Below are 24,265 nucleotides of genomic sequence, written 5' to 3'. Positions count from 1 at the left end.
GAAATAATTCTACTTTGCCAAGATTTGTTTAGTGAATGATTCTTATTCAACAATCTTTTATATTACCTATTGGTTTAAACCCAATCTACCCTTACACAAAGAAGTAATTGCAACCCCAACACTAACCCCAATTATTACAAATCACTCACCCCAACTAACCTCGCTTACATCAAGTATAAACTCGAATAAAAGCCTAACACGAGTGCAAAAATACCAAGTAGTCTATTTATAGGCTAAAATCGACATCTTTTTCAAATAGTCTTGATAAAGTAAATCCATCAATTTTAATTTGAATATATCTTCTTGAATTACCTCTAATAATTATCCCAAAATAAAGTACAATTAATCTCCTTAAAATCAACCCATAAATCTGCCAAGATACGTACAAAGGATAAGCACAAGTCTCATCCACAAACTTAAGTAAATCTCAACTTCCTTAAAATTCCAAATTGAACCATGACTTTGATTTACAATAAATCTCATCCATAAATTAGGTTCTAGAAGTTCATTTTTTTTATGGAAACATCACATAAAAAGGCTAAAGTCATATAAATCGATAAAACATTCAGGTTATCCCAACGTCTTGATCAGATCTTAACTGATCAAGTGACTGGTCTCAACCATCAATTCTCAATGCTTGGACAACGTTGGTCTTAATATTTTTGGCTAAACCATTTCTTCCCATTGCAAGGCCACGGTTGCCACCTTTAAGTCTACTTATTTAGGGAGTAAATGAAAGAGAAAGAAAGAGAAACACAGTGATCTTACAAGGAATAAAGTAAAGTATTAATTTTATTATCCACATTTGTTAATCAAAAATAAAATCTCAGCTCGTAAGGTTGGTTTGATCATTTGTACACTATTTTTTATTGCCACAAAATATTATGTTATTTAAAATGTATTTTAAATATTTTTCAAAAAAAAAAGGATATTAATTATTGTATTGTACCAGTCGACTATTTGCATTGGCCCCTATGTATATCAATTTTGGAGAGTGTTTTCAATCATAAGGAATTGTTATGGAAGCAAAAGGCTTGTTGTGGCTAGCTTTATTTTGGTGATCATAATATTAAAATTTTCATATTCATACGATTGAGAGGAGAACGTTAAATTGTATTACTGCTCTAGAGGTTGGTAACGATGAATAGCCCTTTGATTAGGATACTCTTCAAGTTGAGGCTGTTGGTTTCTTTCAGAAACTCCATGGAGAAGCCCTGGAGCGCATGAATAGGCCTTTATCTGGTATTTTTCTTCGTCTTAACTCTTCGGACATTGTTTTTACAATTAAGGCTATCACGAATGAAGAAATTAAGTTGACACTATTTGACATGGCGTCTTTGAAGGCCCCGGGCAATGATGACTTCTATGTTTTATTCTTTCAAAATCAATGGGATGTTGTTGGTAATGATGTTTGTGAGTGGGTCAAAATGGTGTTTGTAGGTAAAGCCATTGATCCGGACTTGAATAATACTCTGATAGTTCTCATCCCTAAGTTACGAATCCTGAAAACTTTTCTCAATTTCGACTGATCAGTCTGTGCTCTATTCTCTACAAATTGGTCAAGAAGGTTATTGCTAATCGTTTCAAGGTAGCTTTTCCTAATTTTATTACACAAGAGTAGGTAGGGTGTAACACCCTCTACTCGACCCGAATCACCGAATCCGGAGACCGGGTGTTACAACACTTAAACACTTCATCAAATTTTATGCAACAAACATAAACTATTTCTTAACTTACATCATAATACTTATGTACCATTCTTTGATGTAAAAGAGAATATCCAGTAATTACATTAACTTATTAGTCACTGTACAACCTACAACATAATATTTTATTAAAAATAGACTCTTTAAGGCGTGTTATACAATACGCCATACTCCTAAGATGTCCTTTGTATGCATATTCGCCCAACTCGCTGTTATCTTGGCGTACTCCTAGCTTGATCCCCTCCTGGTGAACTCACTCTTATAGCAAGACTTGAAACATGAACAAACACTTGTAAGTTCATGTGAACTTAATGAGTTTTTATCACTGAATACCTTGAAGCTTTTCTAGTTAAACTCCACATCTTGAAGAATTTGGATCACACCTCTATCTTTGGTAGGTACTTTCATAATATAAAATATATTCTTGTACGCCAGCTTTCATTGTTAATGTAACAATTCTCAATTCTTTTCTTGGCTGACCACAAATCTTATCAGATGATATATATATATATATGTCACATCTCAACCAGGCTAATTTGAATAGAAGGCATGCAGAAATGAAGTTTTTTGTTCTAACGCACTCTAATAGTTAGTTCACCAACTTTTAACATCTGGTGAATTAATGTTTTGGAAAGTAGAGTATTCGCCCATATAAGTACTTCAGATTTAGTTCTCATAGTATTATTCAATTAAAGAAAGAATTTGACAAACTGAAAGTAAACCTTCTGTAGTTTACCATAAAAAGTATAGTACACCTAGTTTCCCTAAGCACTGTGCTAACTAGGTTGGTAATGTGATATGGTTAGGAGTTAATTGAATTGTTAAGTCAAATAAAAATTTTACAGGACTCTCATTTATGTTTCAGCTGGATTTTGTAGGTCATTTATTACGACAAATTCTAGATACAATCAACACTTGTCAAGTTTCACTAAACTGAACTTGATATATATATGGTGAGAAGGGTTTGTCTAGAAGACTTTTCTTCCTTTAACACTAATCTTTGGTTCTTCTTCTTAAACTTATATGTTTCTTCTCCTTTATTAAGTTGGAAGCTATGGGTTTTTAATTAATGGGTGGATGTTCCACCAATAAGTTTTTGAAAGAATAAGAATATTAATAAGCATATGAACAGTGAGTTATGAATAAGAAACCCTGCATGAGGCTCATCTATAATTAAGATGTTAACCATTTATTTTTAAACGGGTGTTAATGGTGGTTTTATGTTCTTTAAGCAGTTGTTGTTGCTGGTCCGATAGGGATTTTTAAGTTTAGAACTCCAAGTTGCAGTCTATGTGAGTATCAGGTGAGTCTCCATCTTATCTTCTGTATGTGAATTGTTCAATTAGTAACATGTAAGTTGATCTCATCTTAGATGATTGGTAATTATGCTTATGAGATCTTATATGAAAAAGTAAGAACCATTCAGCTATTCAAATAAATATAGGCAAGTAACTACTGAGTAAAACATTCATTTGTGATGCCTCCGGTAGGGCAGCTATGTTGCGAACCAGATTAGCAGAGCACAATGTGAAGATGCGTAAGTTCATGTGGTAGAAAGCCATGGCATTCTATAATAATGAATACATTCATGGTTTTGAATCTAGTAAGATGAAGATTAGACTGATAGATCATGACATGAAGATATGTATAAGTCCATGAAGGAGAAACCTATGACGCTTTCTATGAAATTCCACTGTGACAATAAACATCTAATTCTATTTGTTTCCTGAATGGCGTGTTATACTAAGCCTTAGTGGAGTATCTTGTGTTGCTTTTGTGGTAAATTATGAAACGCTTATGTAATGTATCAGGGAATACCTTCGTGGCAGAATCTGGTTATCTGCCTCTGTGGTAAATACTTAGGTTTCTTCGATAAATGAATCTAGGGTAAATATTTGATATGTCTGAAATTAACTGGATATGATTAGTCTTGTGATGAAACTGATTTTTTCTAAAAGAGATGATTCTTAAATGAAAGTATGTTTCTGTATTTCCAAAAAAGGGAATCCGTTAGAGTCTATCAGTATAGGATATAGGCGTGTTCATGTTATGAAAGGTATAGGTTCTCATTAGCTTGAATTTGTTTACGCTATATAAGACTAAAATCTGATTCATCTGGTATCTATCATATTTGAGTAGTATCATGTCTTTTCCTAAGGATATTTTGAATTTAGGTTATTGTCAATCTGGGCATTCTTATGTTATGTAACATAGACATTTGGAATTCATTTGGAATTCATTTGTATAATATGGAACATTCCTTTATCAGTATGAGCATGTGTTGGGTTTGAGTCAGAATATGGTCTATTTTATAGTCTAGTAAGTATCAAACTCAATGTAGGAATCCGCCAAATGTAAGATCTATAAGTGGTATCCGCCAAGAGAGAGAGTATCTGTGAACAACCATTCTAATATAAGGATATATTTTGTTGAAGGGTAAAATCGTAGAAAGTGGGCTTTATATAAATATCCTTTTGAGAAGTATCTCCATTGTTTTAGGAGAAGAGAAGATGTAGTTATTGTCTGGTAAGATCTAGAGTTAACTAAGTAGTAAAATGAGAGTCGATATAATAAATATGGTTGATGGCGTATATGTGTATATATATCCAACATTATGATGGTGTTCACCAAACGCAGATCGATAATCTAAATATTCATGATGAATATTTCATTTAAAAAAGGCTTCAAGGTATTTTGTATTCAGGCTCACTAAGTTCGTGTAAACTTATAGGCATTTTGTTCATGTTTCAAGTATTGTAAGAATTAGTACACCCAGAGGGACACCACCAAGAATACGCTAGAGAAGAAGCAGCAAGTAGGGTTATTATGCTTACAGAGGACAATTGAGGAATATGGCGTATAGTAGGATTATGCCTTAAAGAGTTTGTCTTTAGCAAAATTTTATGATGTAATAAGTTGTAACTGATGTAACCTTACGTGCTTTTCTTATATCTTTAATATTGAGAGATTTAATAAAATATAAAAAATATGTTTTAAAACGGGGTATACGTCGGTGGTTTTTTTTATTTTGCTAAGTGATTTTTTATAGTAACACGAGATATCCAGATTCAAAAATTTGGATCAGGATGAGGGAGTTACAATATATATATTCTTATTCTAACAAATGTTGAATATCTTTCCCCATGATGGGTATTCACAGATACCATTCTTTAGTATATCATTTAACTAACTGATCTTATATGATGAACTTCTTACTAATCTTACATTTGGCGGAATCTCATACTAGTTTGATAACCATTAGACTACCAATTAGATCATATCTTGAATTAATTCCGGATGCCTATTTTACATAACATGAGAACCCCCAATTTAACAAATGACTTAGATTCCTTATGACTACTAAACGAAACAGAAAACCATTTAGGTATGTCAGATACTAGGTAGCTCAGATTTTATCATTACATAATCGTAGATACGAATACGCCAATATCTTGTACTAACAGACTACTCTGGCAGATTCCCTCTTTAGTAGTATAGAAGCATATTAATTTCTCGAAACACCATTTAAAGCTCATTCCATTTATCTCAAAACTAAACAAGCCAAGTTATCTTTAGACTCATCAGATCCCTACCATAGAATTAACTATTGAAGAAGTATTAGAACTTACCCAAATCTTACCACAAAGGTGATTATCCAGATTATGCTACATAAACATCACTGATTATGCCACATAGATGTTACAGGATTCTCTACACTGATAAATACAGAATACACCGCAAAGGCTTAGTAGATCACTCCACATAGGTAACACAAAATATACCACACAAGTTGTGATGAGATTAAAAGGTTTCTAAAATTATTCTGATGTTTCGTTAAAAATTCCTTGGGTTTTAATGAATTTTTGTAAAAATAGTCATAACTTGTAGAAAATTTTTGATACCATGAATTGGGTAGTTTTGTATTGTTTAAAGGTTGAGAATCTATCATAGGTGAATAATTAGATCAATGGAATCAATTTTAAGAAAAATGATTGAGTATAGAGTGAGATAATTGAATTTCAAGTTTGTTATGTCGAAAGCTTCAGTTACATGAGAATTTAGCTTAGGCTTATTTTTTTATTGTTTAAGGTGAATCCTTAGCTAATTTTTGATTATGCTATTGTGTAAATTATTGGGTTGAAGCTTCGGATTCATTAGGACCTTCTACGAGCTAAGAAAATGCTAGTTTGAGCTTTTGGCATTTCAACGAAAGCGTATTCGTGAGTGTTTAGAATAGCTGCTTGTGGACATGATTCAATGCATTAATTGAGAATTTAGTAGTAGCCTAAACCCCTACTCTAAATTTTGAGTGTAAGCTTTCTCATACCCATGAATTTATATGTGAAAATGTGTTGTGAATTTGTGGATTATAATGTGACCTTGTGATATGTGTAATAAGCTTATGATGGCTATTGTGAAAGAGTGAATTATAGGCATGATATACGTGCCATATGACAGTGAATATGTTGCTCTTATAATGTGATTATGCAAAGATAAAGTGCAGTGAATGGAAAGTAAATATGTGTGCTAATAACAGATATTTGGGCTTGTGAACCTTAAGACTATTGGATATAATTGGCATCCCATAGGATTGTGAGTACTTACCTATATATGTCATGTGATTTGGATATTGAGGCCCTGGGACATATTGGAGAGATAAAGGAATGTGAGCTAATATCTATTTAATAGAACATGTTTGGTGTGATGGAGAGCATTAGCTATATGCTTCACTTTTTGGGATATGTTCGACTCTATGAGCCTTTTGGTGTGTTGGAGACCCGTGTATCTGATGAGTGGTGATAGAGCCTACTTTTACGTTTCATAGCTCAAGTGTTAAATTATCAATGAATATGTTTATGAGTATTGTGGTGTATGCTTAAATGATATATGATTGTTATGAAAATGAATCATTAAAAGATGCATGAACAAGTAATATGAAAATAAAGTTGAGATGTTGTAATTATGTTAAATGGATGTTTCGCTAATGCTTGATGAAATGTTTTCATAGTAGTTGTGGTAGGCATTCACTGATCTTGTAAATCTTACTCATTCCTTTTAATCCATTACAGATTAGTAGAGTTATGGTGCGAGCGGTGAGGTTCTGAGAGGTGATCCAAGCAAGTTTTTTACGTTAATTAGTAGGTGTTTATTATGTGTTTAAGATTTGGGAAATAAAGGTAATGTGGTAGACTTTTTGCTGGTATTTGCCATGATATTTTGGATGTTTCTATAGCTTATTTGTTCTCAGGATTTAAAGATTTGAATTGTGATATGTTGATTATTGCTCGAATTTATTTTCGATGTTTAAAACTTTTATTATAGTTTTTTTTGGCTTTTCTTTGATATAGTATAAGATGCATGTTGAATAGACTTGTGTTGGAATGTCTTCTATGCTTAAATATGCTGAATTTTTACTGTCTAGAGCAGAGGTACCAATATTCGAGTTTTAAAAACGATACCTCTGTTATATTTCATTGTGCAGGAAGTTAGTATTGACATTTGGTATCGATACCCTGACACGAGCACCGATACTCGGGGTAAATTAATCAATACTTAAACAAATATACCAATATTTTCTAGGATTTGATTTTTATATGAGAAACAGAATGTTGTTTTGGTATCGATTATTCAATTGGTATCGATACCATCTAAAGGAAATATCGATACCTTTGTTTTAGTATCAATACCTGCGTGACTTTCTTTGGAATTTGGCTAAATGGTCTCTATGTATGTTTAATTATTGTTATAAGGCTATTTGTTGTATGTCTATCATGTATTAATGATGGTTAGAGTAAGTTTGACTTAAAATTTTTATAAATGCTAAAATGGAAGATGTTTCTTTAATAATGAGCTCATTTGTACTATGTATGATGTGAGATCATGGTGTGGCATCCTGGTGTTCGAGCTTGACGACCGAGACAGGTATAGGATGTTACATGTAGGGTCTTCAAAACCCTTTGGTTGTGCCACATATACCTCCTACTTCAAGTAACCATTTAGGAAGGCACTTTTAACATCCATTTGATACATTCCTTCCTCTTGAGTGTATCTCTATGCAACCAGCCTTGCTTTGTTTGTAGTTATGTTCCCCTACTCATCAATCTTGTTCTTGAAGATCCACTTTGTGCCAATGATGTTGCAATCACTAGGTCTAGGAACAAGTTTCCAAACTTCATTCCTCTCAAATTTTTAAAGCTAATCCTACATGGATTGGATCCATTTTTGATCCTTCAATGTTTCTTCGATATGTTTAGGATCAAACTGTGATGCATAACATGTAAACCTTACCGTATCTCTATAGTTTTATTTATGCTTCCTTCTTGTTCGAACACCATCATGAATGTCACCAATGATATCACTTGCAAAGTGATTCTTTTTTACTTTAAAAGAGGGTTCATATTGGTCAAATCCATCATGTTAATCTTCTTTCTCAGTTTCACCTTTATCTTTGTTACCCTCATTAATATGTCTAACATTCATCTATGAGTGGTCACTAAAAGTTGGCACTACAACCTCCATTGAAGATTTAAAAGAATCATCCTCAATCTGATTTCTTCTACATGAACCTTCATCATCGATCACAATATTGATGGACTCCATTACTTTTTGTGTCCTATTGTTGTAGACTTTATAGGCTCTACTGTTTGTGGCATACCCTAAAAACACACCTTTATCAAATTTCCCTTGATGCTCGTGATCCTTCAAGATAAAATAGGTATTTCCAAAGGCATGAAAGTATTTCACACTTAATTTCCTACCCTTCCACAACTCTCTAGGGTTGACTTGAGTGTTTGGCCTTAGGTGCACCCTATTATTTCTTTCTATGATTCCATTCTACTTAGGAGTCTTTGGAGTAAAAAACTTATGCTTGATTCCTTCATCCTCACAATAAACATTGAAATCTTCATTTCCAAACTCCATTCCATGATCACTTCTTATTCTTTTGATTATTCCAATGACACGACCCTTTTCATTTATCAAGGTCTTGCACAGCTTCCTAAAGTTTTCAAAGGTGGTTGATTTGTCTCTCAAAAATTTCAACCATGTGAACTCGAATAGTCGTCCACATAGACTAGCACATATCTTTTGCCACTGATTCTTTTTGTAAGCTTAATTCAAATAAAAACCATATGAAGTAGATCTAGTTTCTTGGATGTTTGGCCTTGAGTGACTCTTTGATGTTTCTCCCTATGTTGCTTACCCTTCAAACAACTGTTGCAAACTTTAGGAACATACCATTCAATTTAAGAATACCCCTGATAGCCTCGAACTTGATCAATCTTTGAAGTACTTTATAATGCACATGACCAAGTTTCTCATGCCGCAATTCTAACTCAAAGACACTTGCTTTGTTACATTTAACAAACTGTAAAACCTTATAACAATTATCAAAGATCCTGACCCCTTCTATAATCTTCTCTTTTGTTTTGGAAGAGACTTGACAATCACCTTTGATGAAGTTTATTAACATCCCTTAGTCACACAACTGACTGGCTAATGACAATAATTATTTATAAAAGATGTATTCTAAATGATATGATATAAAATATCAAATTAATTCTGATGTACAACATGTAGAATTATTTTATCAAATAGTACATTAATTTGTTGAAAAAAATCGTACTTATAATTTGTTAAAATATCATTAGGATAAAAGATTATATAGATATTAATTATATCGGTGTAAGTTTACGTCTCTTGTATATTTTACTTCACTTGAATCCATGCAAGCCTCCATATGAAAAATTGGATATATGTATCTGTATACGTGTATGTATATATATTGTCAAGGAAATCTAATATGGGTATCTTGCTTGGTCTTAATTTTCAATTTGCCATGGAAATATGTTGCTCTATGTTCATCGCTCCATTTACAACAATGCTAAGCTACTCTACCTTACTTGTTTTCTTCACTTTTGCTATGTTTTACCTCTTTAAGATTCAATGGCAGCGTGCCCAAAAGCCTGAGTAGCCCTCTCTTCTGCCAGGCCCTAAACCATGGCCTATTGTAGGAAACCTCCCTGAATTAATCATAAACAAGAAGAAAACTTCGGTCTCATTGGATACACAGTGTCATGAAAGAAATGAACACCGAGATTGCTTGTATTCGTCTGGGAAACGTTCTGTAGAAGATTGATAATATTTGGAGAAATAAAACAAAGAAAATGATAAAGAATATAATGGAGAAGAGAAATAAATTTTGTATGGAAGAAATAAAATTCTTTCTAATAAAATTTTTATTTCAATCACACAAAATAATAATAATTCTTCATCACATACAACTCTTTATATAGGAGTTGTATGTGACTATTCATCTATATCACTAAATGCTAGGAGTTGCGACTATTCATGCATATGTGTAACTTTTCATATTCAAGTCTCTTCACTCTTCATAATGTGTGTAACTTTTCTTCTTCAAGTCTATTCACTCTTCATATTCAAGTCTCTTCACTCTTCTAACTTTTCATAATTTATTTGTGTAAGATTAATTTAATTATGTGCCAACAATGCCTCCCTTAAATTAAACTTGCTTTGAACTCCCAACCTTTCAACATTTTTCTTGAAGACTTGTCCACTTAGCAGCTTTGTGAAGATATCAGCCATCTGATCCTCCGTCTTGCAATATTCGACTTGAACATCACCACTATTCACTAGTTCCCTCAAGAAGTGATATCGAATGCGAATGTGTTTTGTCCTTCTATGAATAACTGGATCTTTTGTGACCGAAATAGTAGAACTATTGTCACAAAACAAAATTGTTAACTTGCTCTGCTTCTGCTTAAGACTCTCCAAAATTCCACGTAACCAAATCAATTGACATCCTGCATAAGATGCAGCGATATATTCAGCTTCTGTAGTCGAAAGTGCCACAACTGATTGTTTCTTTGAGCTTCATAAAACTGTACCACTACCAAGGTGAAAAACATAACCAGAAGTGCTTCTGCTATCATCAATGCTTCCTACTAAATCACTATCCGTATAATCAATGAGATCAACTAATGTATTAGCTTTATAGAAAATTCCATAATCAATGGTTCCCTTCACATATCTCAATATTCTCTTAGCAGCCTCCCAGTTATTGGAGTAAGGTTTCTCCATGAATCTACTCACCAAGCTAATAGCATACACGATATCAGGCCTTGTCGAAGTCAGATACATCAACTTTCCAACCAAACTTCTGAATATGGTGGAATTGACTAGCTTTCCTTCACCCTCTTTAGATAACTTCAGACCTGTAATGCATGGAGTAGAGACTGGATTTGCATTTTCCATCTTGAACCTTTTTAGAACTTCCTTTGCGTAGCTCTCTTGTGAAATAAAAATTCCTTTCTCGGATTGATGAACTTTAATGCCAAGAAAATGATGAAGTTGTCCCAAATCTATCATCTTAAATTCTGCCATCATTGAGTGCTGAAATTTTTTCAACATCTTCACATCATTTCCTGTGAAAATAAGATCATCAACGTAGAGACTTACAACCATGAATCTTCCTTGAGAATTGTCTTTGATGTAGAGAGTATGCTCATATGGAAATTTCTAGAATCCACACTTCTGAAAATAAGAATCGATGCGGCTGTACCAAGCTCGGGGTGATTGCTTCAACCCATACAAAGCTTTCTTCAACTTGTAAACTTTTTCTTCTCCTCCTTTTTTGACAAACCCTAGTGGTTGATCAATGTAGACTTCTTCTTTGAGAACACCATTCAAAAATGCAAATTTTACGTCCATTTGGAACATTTTCCAATTTTTTTTAGGCAGCAAGAGAAACAAGTAACCGAATTGTCTTAAGTCTTGAAACTGGAGCAAATACCTCTGTAAAATCTTCTCCTTCCTTTTGCTTGTATCCTTTTGCAACCAGTCTTGCCTTGTACTTGTTGATAGAGCCATTTGGATTCATCTTTGTCTTGTACACCCATTTGACTCCAATTGAATTCTTGTGCGGCGGCAAATCTGTAAGCTCCCATGTATCATTGTTTTCAATTGAGCAAATTTCTTCTTTCATGGCTTTCCTCCATATTTCTTCTTGATATGCATCATCAAAAGAAATTGGATCTTCTCCTGTAAAGAAGGCAAAGAATATAGCATCATTTTGCACAACTTCATCAGTTACATCATATAACTCTTGGATGCTTCTCGTTTTTTGGATCGGGCTGGGTGAAGAAGAATTTGATGAAGAACTTGGGGAAACAGGAGGATTTCTTGCTTGAGCATCATCTTCAACATTCTCAATTATTGCCTCTTCTTCTTCTTCTTCAAGTTCAAAAGGAAAAATTGGCAAATTTTCCTTTTCAACTTCCATATCTTCAAACATGGAATTTTCATCAAACCAAACATCTCGGCTTATCACAATCTTCTTTGTCACCGGATTGTACAACTTGTATGCCTTACTTCTTTCACTATAGCCAATGAAAATGTATTTCTCTGACTTGTCATCCAACTTGCTTCTCATTGCATCTGGAATATGAGAGTAAGCAACACTCCCAAATACTCTAAGATGACGAACACTAGGCTTTGTACCATACCACGCCTCATGTGGTGTGCAATTCTCCAAGCTTCTTGTCGGCGATCTGTTGATAAGATAAACTGCACATGAAATAGCTTCAGCCCAAAATCTTCTTGATAACCTCTTCTTCTTAAGAAGATATCTAGCCATTTCCATAATTGTTCTATTCTTTCTTTCACACATACCATTTTGCTGAGGTGTATGGCGGACTGTCGTTTCATGCTGGATGCCACTATCTTGGCAATATTTCTCAAATTCTTTTGAAAAATATTCACCTCCACGATCTGTCCGTAAGGTGTTAATTTTCAACTCAGTAAAATTCTCCACTTCTGCCTTGAAATCTTTGAATCTCTGAAAAGCCTCTGATTTTTCTTTTACACAATACACCCATAACTTTCTTGAGTAATCATCAATGAAAGAGATAAAGTAACGATTACCTCCCAAAGATGAAACTGTCATTGGACCACAAAGATCCGAGTGAATAATTTGTAATGGTCTTCTTGCTTTCCACAAGGATTGAGAAGGAAAATATTCAAGTCTCTTCACTCTTCATAATGTGTGTAACTTTTCATCTTCAAGTCTATTCTCTCTTCATATTCAAGTCTCTTCACTCTTCATATTCAAGTTTCTTCACTCTTCTAACTTTTCATAATTTATTTGTGCAAGATTAATTTAATTATGTGCCAACACGTTCATGTGATTCCCGTCACTTGTACTGAAATCAGTCTCCAATTCTTGAGAAAACAGGATACTATTTTTGCTTCAATATCCCTTACCATGGCCACTAATGTCCTCTCAAAAGGGACTTATCAGTGGAGAAAAATGAAGAGAGTTATGGTTAGTGTGATGCTTTCACAGGAAAGACATCGATGGCTTCACGAGAAAAGAGTTGAAGAAGCTGATAGCCTCGTTCTTTACGTACTTAACCGATGGAAAAATGGTGATGAAGGCGGCCTTGAAGACTTAAGACTGGTTGCCCAACACTATTGTTGCAATGTGACGAGGAAGTTGATCTTTAATAGAAGATACTTGGGAGAAGGGAAAGCAGATGGTGGACCTGGTTTTGAGGAAGAAGAATACATCGGCGCCATTTTCGCTTTTGTCATTCATCTTTATTCCTTTTGTATATCCGATTACTTGCCATTTTTGAGAGGCCTTGGCCTGGAGGGGCATGAGAAAATCGTGGAGGACGCAACTAGGGTTCTAGAGAAATATAACAATCCCATTATTGAAGACAGGATTCAACAATAGAGAGATGGCAAGAAACATGAATCTCAAGACTTGCTTGATGTTTTTGTTTCTTTGACTGATGACAGTGGTACCCCACTACTGTCCGCGGACGAGATCAAATCTGAAGTTAATGTACGTCTTTCCTTCACTCTAATTGTTTTGAACAAAATATAAGCCTCCAACATGTTACACTTTATTAAAAATTGAATACTAAGACATGAAAATAACATAAATATGATATAATATACACGTGGTATCATAGAAAATCAACCCTAGATATTGATGATCTTTTTATTTCAACTTAATTTTCAGGAAATTATGATTACAGCAGTGGATAATCCATCAAATAACTTAGAATGGGCACTTGCGGAGATGTTAAATAACCCAGAGACGCTACAAAAGGCCAGAGACGAATTAGATACTGTGGTTGGAAAAGATAGGTTAGTACAAGAATTAATATTTCCCATTATTTAACTATATTAAGGCACGCGCCAGAGAAGCCTTTAGACTCCATCCCATTGCACAATTTAACCCTCCTCACGTCCGTGACTGATGCAACAGTGGGCGACTACTTCATCCCTAAGGGTAGCCATGTGATAATTAATCGGGTTGGGATTGGTCGAAACCCTAAAGTTTGGGACGAGCCATGCGAGTTCAAGCCAGAACGTCACCTCTAGGATTGTAATATAGGCGAAGTGGTGCTTGCAGAGCCAGATTTGCGGTTGTTTACATTCAGTAGAGGAAGGACAGGGTGCCCCGGAGTGGTGCTTGGAAGCTCGATGACTACCATGATGTTTGCGAGGCCATTGCAAGGATTTGATTGGAGCATCCCGACTAACCAGGGAACCGTTGATCTTTGTCCAGGAAGGGGAGTTCCCTTTCTGGCTAAACCACTGCTTGCTGTTGCAAAGCCACGATTGCCACCCCATGTCTACTCTTTTTCAACTGAAAGTGAAATACAGTGACTAACTCCTTGACGAAGATGGGGCTTGACAAGGGGACCTGTTTGTGGCTTGGTTCTAATGAAATTGTTTTTATCCATAATATGTATTTCCTGTTGTAGCTTATTTCGGTGTTTGTATGGGGTGTACTCACTTGCGCACTTCTTATGTATTGTTTTCTTAAACTATATTAAGATATTAGTAGGTGACACTTGGCACTTCTTCCTTTCCATACTGCCATGGAAATCGTTCTTTAGCAATTATGCTCGCTTTCATCCATTTTGTTTCGTGCACTACTATATGTTTCGGTATTTTAATTTTAAATCGTTATAAAATTATTGTTTAATCTAATTTTTTAAAATTATTATTGTATAATTTTTTTATCGGTTTGTACCAATTGAAAGCTCTTAGCTTTAATGTCACAAATTTGTAAAGTAAGATATAAATAACTTTCTTCTCCCATCTCTAAAATTGACTATCAAATCGAGATAGATCCAAGGTATATTCTTTTACTCATCGATGGGTATAGATTGAAACTTGCTAGTTTGACTTTTTCTTTTTAAAAAAACCAAACAACCCAGTAACTTAATTAAAACCTTTCAAATAGTTTAGTGATAATTTTGTAACTTTTTAAAGTTGAGTGACTAAAAATAAACTTACTAATAGTTTTAGTGACATTTGTATAGTTTACCTTAATAAAATTTATGTTTTTTTATTAATAAGTGGTAGAAAGAAGAAGTGGTCGTGGAATTTCTCCCGAACCATTTAAATCAAATTTAAATTTTGGAGTTATTATTGTTAGAAATGTTTTACTTAATATTAACATAATTCGAACAAGATTTACTTCAAAATAAATGACGAAACAAATCATCATTTATGCAATATTTATAAGGTAAGTTATAAAATTTAAAAATAAAATAAAAATATTTAATAAGTTAAAAATTTGGAAAAAAATCAATTTTCTACAAATAATTAAAATAAAATTATATTACGACAAACTAAAACATCCAATTTCTTCAAAACAATAAAATAAATACTAATAGTAATAATACAAAAAAAATTTCTTAATATTGATCTTCTACTCCAATCTATCATCATTGTTACAGGAAATTTTATTCGTCAATTTTTGAATTTTAATGCAATTAAGGTTCAGTTTGTTTGCTAGTAAAATATTTTCTAGACAATGGTTTCGGAAAATGATTTACTTTTTAGAAATGATTTATTTTTCGGTGTTTAGATGAATCTGTAAAATATTTTTTGTTTTTGATATTTTCGATTTTTAGTGATTTCTTGAAAATATTTTTGGAAAAGTGTTTTTACATATATTAATAAATTTTATATTTTTAATAAATTTATATTTTAAATATTTTACATATATTACAATGATTTATTTATAAATAAATCAAATTAAATATATAATAATATTCAGTTATTAAGCTATAATATTAACCGTCATAAATTGAAAAAATCAAAGTCAAATAAATTATTTATAATTGTGTTATAAAAAATAAAAACAAGGATTGAATAATTATAAATTAGATTCCAAACCACAATTAATACTAGAAATTAATAAAATTATCCAAATGCATAATTAGTAGTACACCACATAATAATAACAATATTGTGCAAGTGCATAACTAATATTACACCACATTAAAAGTATCAATATCTTCAACCTTGAGAAAATTTTTGAAGCCAAATTATTTCATGCGTCTTACTTTTAACTAAAAAAGCTTTGGCCTCGGATTCATGACTCACTAGATAATCAAACACAGAACACAGGAAGTCATCATCAAATCCTTCTTCCTCCATCGACATCACTTCTTCGTAAAGATGTGGTGTCTTATCCGTAGTAAATTGTTCCAAAGCATTAGCAATTTTGCCAAGTTGTTCATCCACAAATTTAATTTTTTCATCAACGACACTTTCTTGAACATTTTTTCTTTCACGTTTGGATGTTCTAGATGAAGATACTTTTGTTCTTACCTCTTCAGTCTCTTCATTGTCGCAATCTATAGGTACTAAATCTTGGTTACCATCATCCAAATCTATGTCAGCAAATGTTCTGGCAAAACTCCTTGTTGCCATATCTTTGCCAACAACCAAAGCCATTTCATCATAACGATCAATGCTTTTATTCATACTTCTTGTGTGCTTGTTGGATATTATACACAATTAGAATAACAAGTAAAAAATAATTGAAATATACTTAACATATATACACATATATTACCATCACTGATGCATCATATGTCGCTCTACCACATGTGATCATTTTCATGTTATCATCCCATCCAAAACCATTTTTACCCCAAATTGTGCATATAATCTGCCACTGGTTTTTTACAGTCCTCAAATGATTTTTCACATACTTCACATCGCATTGGACTTGAAATCTTTCAGAAATAGCTTCGGCAACTTGATTAATAGAAACTGCTTAGAAAGTATTAGAAGGCTTATTTCCTCTCTAGGCCTCTTTTGCTAGAATTTCAAGAAAAAGATGTTCTATCGGTTATGTCCACCTGAATTGCTTGGAGGTTCCTTCTTTGTTATCCTTACCCATTCTACATTAATAATTGTCATTGTCCACCATTTCAATAACCAACAAGCTTAAAACATTATAAATTCAATATCTAACAAGCTTAAAACATAATCAATATCTAACAAATTCAAGACATAATAATTTCAAAATCAACAAACTAAAATTTCAATATCATTATCCAACCAACATTAACACAAAAAACAAAACAATTTTAATATTAAAACATACATAACATAGAAACAATAACCCTAAGCCCTAAACCTACCTAAGATTTCTAACCATATAATTAGTCCACATAGTTTGTGCAATTTCGTCTCTCTTAGTAGACCATTCTCTTACTTCTTCTCTTTCTTCTCACTCCGTAAGAGTTAGTATTATCAAATCAAACTCAGGCTCCTCGTATAATCCTTGATTAAGTAAATCACTAGGATCAACTCCCATTATATGATTATGAATGATAAAACAAGCCAAAACTATATCTACTTGAGTTTGAAAATTCCAAAATGGTTTAGCATCTAATACACAAAACTGTTTCTTCAAAATCCCAAAAACACGTTCAACAGTGATTCGTAATGATGAATGATGAAGATTAAAGAGTTCCTTTGCATTTTCAGGGCCCTGAGCACTAAACTCTTTTAAATGATATCGGAAACCACAATATGGGGGAATATATCCATTTTAAATGCCATAACCAGCATCAGTAAGATAATATTTACCTACAATTTTACAAAACATAATTAATATAATAAATTATGAGCTTAATAGAACTATTTGGTATTTAATGATAATTATTACCTTCCGGAATTCTTAATCCTCTTGGGCGTGAAAGTGTATCACTTAAAATACGAGAATCATGTGCACTACCTTCCCAACCAGCTAGAACATAGGAAAATTTCAAATCAAATGTAATGGCAGCCAATACATTTTGTGTCGTCCCCCCTTTACGGCTACGAAATCTTCCTTGAATGCTAAGTGGAACAAATGCACAAACATGAGTTCCATCTAATGCCCCAATACAATTTTTAAAATAAGGATAAAACCTTGGATTGTTTCTGATTTCACTAGGAGTTGACTCACAGGTAATCTAATAACTAGTTTATACAATTTCAAAATAGCTTTCAATACAACCCTAAAGTAACGGTGAATTGTCTCAGTTGATCTATAATATCTAGATCCAATCACTTGAAGCCTTACATTATGACCAATTATATGTAAAAATATAACTATTTACTCCCTAATATTCACATATTTAGTTGATTGTAACAAATTATTCCTACTAAGAATATCACACAAATTAAAAAAGGCAATCGATCTCATCCTTATCACATCAATACAATGCTAGTCACCACTATATAAAATACTATTAATATAATTTTATCTTTTATAATCTCGATTCACACAAGGTGAGAAGCAATTTCCTTCCTAGTTTTTTTATTTTTTAATCCAAAGAACCCCAAAAGCTAAAACTGAAGGCACGACTCTGACAATTGCATTTTGATCTTGATTACGATCCATCTACACAAAACAATGCCACACAAATAATTGATCACTACAAAAAAGATGCAAGATTTTCATAAGATCACATATAGGAAACTTTAATTTAATCGAGCTAAGATCTAAGTTAAGCATGCACCTTTCAATTATTCCGTCCATTAATCATCATCTGGCTAGGATTGATCAACTAATTCTAATGCATTCAATAACACCTTCATGAATGAACTACTTGCATGGTTTTAATTGAAAGCATGAACGATTGAGACATAGAACATCATGAACATAAATCAAATGAAATTTATCAAATTGATGTAATCATTCTAGCTAAAAAAATTAAGCATTAATCGTTAATGAAAAAATACAAAGAAAATTGCAAACATGATGAACAATAATAAAAATTAAGGAAGAAGAAACGTGAGTCACTTGACAATGTCCACCACGTCCTTGCACACCGCGACCATAGATACCGCGTAATTTACTTCTCTTAAGTTCAAAAGTCTAAAGTTTATCTTAGGTTATTAAAAATCCTAAATCTAATGTTTAGCAGAAGTGGTTAGCTATCTTAAATCAAAGAATGTTTTATTCAATAATCTCTAAAGTTCATCAGTCTAACTAAAGTATAAATAACCAGAGTACAACTAAGTTACTAGGATTGGCGTCAGAGTCTCAAATTCACATTTTCATAACTTTCGTAAATTTTTGCACAAATTCACCATCATCAGATTTCTAAAAAATTTCTTAAAAATTAGAAATTTCAAAACACATTATGCATAAAAATTGTAATCCCAAAAACCACAGCTCGAGTTTTACAACCTGACTTTGATACCACTAAATGTAACACCCCAAACTTGGCCTAGTCATTACGGCTGAATCTGGAGAAGTTACATCAACTCGTTTGAAAAACTAAAATCTAACTTAGAAATTGTGTGATCTGAAAACTTAATTTAGCTAAGATCATACAAGTTTCACGAAATTCTCAAGTTTGAAAACACATATTTCACAGCATGATCTCTTAAACATTTACTTAAAAAAACAAAGAAAATATTTAAAAATTGCATTCTAACTTTAGTAATCATGTGATTTGAAAATATTAATTTTTGGCAAAACTCTTACATTGTTATTTAGAAAAACTCATGCGCAGAACTTACTCATTTTACGGAAAAACATTTAGTTTAATACTTAATTTTCCAGTGAATATTTCCAGAGTTTTTTTAGTTTTGAAAATCGAATTTTAATTTGTCAAATTCATATGATTTTGCAGTTTTACGTTTAAGATCACCCAAAAACTAGCGAACATATAAAAAACCCAAAAACAAAACCAAATTCGAAAACTTAGTACAAAAATTCAAAAGTCTAGAAATCTTAATTAAAATAATTCGAACCATATTATGTGGAAAACCAATCTGAGCTCCTGCATAACATCCAATCCTAAACTTGTTGGTTACTTGAGAGGATAACAAACAAAGAGTGAGTATAGATTTTTTTATAGTTGTTTATGGCACCTTTTTACATAAAAATTATGTTAATCCTGTATATTTGACAGTTAATTAGGTGAATTTTGTTCATATTGAGATAATGGACATGAGTTAGTAAAATATGAAATTTTATGCTTTTATGTATTAAATTTGTGCATAATTTAATTATTTCATGCTACATAACAATTTCTTGTACTTAATTGTTGTAGTGGAACCATGGAGTTAATAATTTGTGAAGCTTATTTTAATTATACATGGACATGAGCTTTATTCTACCTTAGTTGGACAACAATAGCAAGCAAATTGGGTCAAAAGGAAGTCACTTTGATCCAGTTAAAATTGATTTAATTGAAGAACAAGTCTGAAAAGTAATTGGGTCACAAAAACCGTCCAAGTGAGGGGGAAAGAAGCCCAATTCGGAAAGGGCATATGAGCAACCCAAAATAAGCTTTTGGAAGATTTATTTAGAGATCCTTACACTTGTAAAATAATTAAAAATTAGCTCCTAACAATCGGCTAAGAAATCGTCCAACCCTTGCTTGATTCATACATGAAATCAAGTATGAATCAAGCAACCAACAACCTCCCCTCTCCATAATTCGTAGGCGGCCAAACAAAGGAGAACCTTAAGGAATATTAAAGTTATTCTTAGAAAACTTCTCAGCCATCCCTCTACTATAAATACCACCCTTTACTTCCTATTCATTCATCCCTCATCCCACATCATTCAATAATCTCTCACTCATATCTTTCCTTTCCTTCTCACGCATAACCCATCTATTTTCCCCCATTTAGCTAGCAATTCCTTAAGAAAATCCTCTCTTGGCTGGCCACCTTGAGGAGCATCTTGCAAAGGAGCAATTACGAGGATCAGAAGAAGCCATCGTGATCAATTTCTGGAGGATTGCCAAAATTATTTTAGAGTTTTTTTTCTTCCTTAATCTTTATTTTTGTTCATCATGTTTGCAATTTGCTTTGTTGGTTTTTGATTAACGATGATAGCTTAATTTTATTTAGCTAAAATGATTATGTCAATTTGAAAATTTTCATTTGATTTATGTTCATGATGTTTTGTGTCTCAATTGTTCATGCTTTCAGTTAAAAACATGCATGCATTTCATTCGTAAATATGTGATTGAATGCATTAGAATTAGTTGATCAATCCTAGCCAGATGATGATTAATGGACGCAATAATTGAAAGGTACATTCTTAACTTATATCCTAGCCCGATTAAATTAAAGATTTGTAATAAATCAAGAGAGCTCTATTACTTTGGATAACTTTTAGATTTGTGTGATTAAATTGTTTCAAACCTAATCTATCCCTGTTACTGCACAAAAAATCTAAGAAACCCTTAGTTAAATATGATCATTGTAGTACGCATGTTTTAAGTAAAAGATTCTAAAATGACTTAATCCTAGTTTCAAATTTAATGAAAAATCGAGTTGCCATGGAATATTTTCTGAAACATTGTGAGCATGACGAAAATGAACCAAGTCAATTGTTATAACTATTCTAGCATATTAAAGTTATTATTGTTAAAGGTTGCAAATCTGCTGCTAAACCATATCATTGCATTATTCATTTCATTTGCATTTAGGTTAACTTGCATCTAGATAATTAATTTACTTAACACCAACCAAGTGAAATTATTGTATTTTTCTCACCAAATTGTTAAATGTTAATTTTGAAAAATATTGATTAACATATACAATCCCTGTGGAGACGATAACTCTTATACTTATTCTGTGATAATGACTATGTATACTTGCACAAAACCCAACGTTACAAGTTTTTGGCGCCTTTGTCGGGGATTGTTGCCTTAATCTTTTTTTTTTGTAAAAGTATTTCTTTCAATTTGGTTATTTATTTTTAATTAATTTTTAATTAATATTTTTATTCTTTATTCTTTATTTTATTGTGATTTTCTTTTTAGGTCTTCGTGAGCATAGTTTGAATCATCGATTTACTCCCTATAGACCCAAAAATTGAGCTGGCATTTAGATAAACAAGATGAGAAATATTAGCCCAAAGACAAGCCGCAGAAATGGACCTTTAGAATCAAAATGATGTTCAATGGAATAAAGCCGTTAATGTTCATAATCCAATCCTTCTTATTGATGATAGGGATATTGCTATAAGGCAATATCTTGTGCCACTTTTTAATGAGTTATATCTGAGAATTAGGAGACTAGAGATTGAGGCACCGCAGTTTGAAGTGAAACCTGCGATGTTTCATATGCTTCAAGCAATAGGTCAATTCAGTGGAATGCCTACAGAAGATCCACATCTTTACCTTCGATTATTTATAGAGGTAAGTGATTCCTTCAAGATAGTCAGTGTAACTGAAGACACACAGAGGTTGAAGTTGTTTCCATACTCATTGCGAGATCGAGCACAAGCATGACTAAATTTGTTGCCACCCAACTCAATTTCTACTTGGTAAGAATTAGTTGAACACTTTCTAGTAAAGTATTTTTCACATAGCAAAAATGCTACATTGCAGAATAAGATCACCACTTTTCAGCAGATGGATGATGAGTCCGTATACGAGGCATGGGAAAGATTCAAAGAGCTACTACATAAATGCCTTCACCATAGGATTCTGTATTACATCCAGTTGGAAACATTTTATAATGGTTTCAACGCACACACAAGGTTAGTGGTAGAGGCTTCTGCAAATGGCGTTATCTTATCAAAGTCTTATGATAAGGCTTACGAAATAATCAAGAGAATAGTCTGTAACAACGACCAATGGCTGACAAATCGAGCAACTTCAGGAATATGAGTAACAGGATTGCATGGAGTAGGTGCCCTTACTTCACTCTCAGCTCAGGTATCTTCTATCTTTTCAATGTTGAACTAGTTTACTACTAATGGTTTAAATCATGTTGCAGCTTAGCCACCAAGTCACTTTGATGTTATTTGCTATGTATATTGTAGGGACGATCATTTTTTCGAGAATTGTCCATCAAATCCCAAGTCTATTTACTACATAGGGAATTAACACAAAAATAGAAGTGGACAAGGACTATAGTCCAACTTCTATAATACTTTGTAGTGAAACCATCCAAACTTCTCTTGCTATAACCAAGGAGTTGGACCGACCAATAATTACATGCAGCATTGATCAAATCAACCTTTTGGTTTCAATCAACAACTTCAAAAACCATCGCAAGTTGAACGTTTCAATAATTTGGAGAATTTGTTAAAACATACATTGCTAAAATGTTGCCTTGATTCAAGGCCAAGCAACAACATTGGAGAATTTGGAAAACCCCAAGGTGTTGTACCAAGAAAAATAGAAAATACTTTACCAGTTGAGTCTCCTAATAATCTTGAGAACTTATTCAAAGTATACATGGCAAAACATGATTCAACTTTGAGAAATTTGGAGAACCAGATGGGGTAGTTAGCCAACAGACTTCAAAGTAGACCATAAGGAGCTTTGCCTAGTGACACGGAGAATCTAAGAAAACCTGGCAAGGATAATTGCAAAGTGGTCACTTTATAAAGCAAAAGGACTTTGGAACCCAAGGAAGTTGAGGTTGAAGATGAACCTTCAAAGAAAAAGAAAAATCAACCAATAGTTGAAATTCTTACACCAGAGAAGCCAGATTCTACAAATTCTAAAGAGGTAGAATCTAAACTAGTGAATTTTAATAAGCTAACCACTTCGCTAGATGCAGATATATTACCTCGGAAGAGTTGTCTAGTCCAAGCCAAAGTTTCACAACCTCCATATCCTCAAAGACTCCAATAACATAAGCAACAATAAGATGCTAAATTTAATAGAATGTTGGGTGTGTTGAAATAGCTACGTATCAACATTCTGTTGGTGGAAGCTTTGGAGCAAATGTTGAACTATGCGAAAGCTATGAAGGAATTTCTGTCTAAGAAGAAAAGGTTTGGGGAATTTGAAATTGTAACTCTAACTACAAAATGTAGCTTACTTTTCTGAACAGGTTGCATCCTAAATTGAAGGATCTAGGAAGTTTCATCATACCCTGCAATATTGGAGAATCTTATTGTGGTAAGGCTTTGTGTGATTTGGGTTCAAGTATCAACTTGATATGTACGTCTGTGTTCAGAATATTAGGTATTGGTAAGGCCAAACCGACTATTGTTCCACTCCAACTAGCAGAGAGATCCTTAGCATATCCGAAAGGAAAAATTAAGGATAATCGATGTACAGAAAGGTGAACTCACCGTGCGACTTCAAGATGAATAGGTGACCTTTATTGTACCCAATGCCCTAAGATCTCCTGATGAGGTTAAAGATTGTTCTACTGCCTCCGAGACAGATCTTTTGGTTGAAACAAAATATTGAACTCTTCAAATAATTTGTTGGAAGGTATTTCATCTGATTCTC

The 24,265-nt window shown here is 33.0% G+C and overlaps 1 non-coding gene and 1 pseudogene across 1 annotated transcript; one reads left to right on the top strand and one right to left on the bottom strand.

The window, feature by feature from the left end:
- The first annotated feature begins 1,223 nt into the window (after positions 1–1,223).
- Positions 1,224–24,096, top strand: LOC105764700 (phenylalanine N-monooxygenase CYP79D16-like; annotated as a pseudogene).
- LOC128042694 (small nucleolar RNA R71) lies at positions 22,393–22,498 on the bottom strand. The gene has a single exon (XR_008198207.1). It is a non-coding gene; the product is annotated as a small nucleolar RNA R71 (small nucleolar RNA).
- Positions 24,097–24,265: the final 169 nt, after the last annotated feature.

The sequence above is a fragment of the Gossypium raimondii genome, chromosome 7 (assembly GCF_025698545.1).
Source record: "Gossypium raimondii isolate GPD5lz chromosome 7, ASM2569854v1, whole genome shotgun sequence".
Taxonomy (NCBI): Eukaryota; Viridiplantae; Streptophyta; class Magnoliopsida; order Malvales; family Malvaceae; genus Gossypium; species Gossypium raimondii.
Note: the sequence above shows the minus strand (reverse complement) of the source record. Positions and strands in the feature narration are given on the sequence as shown.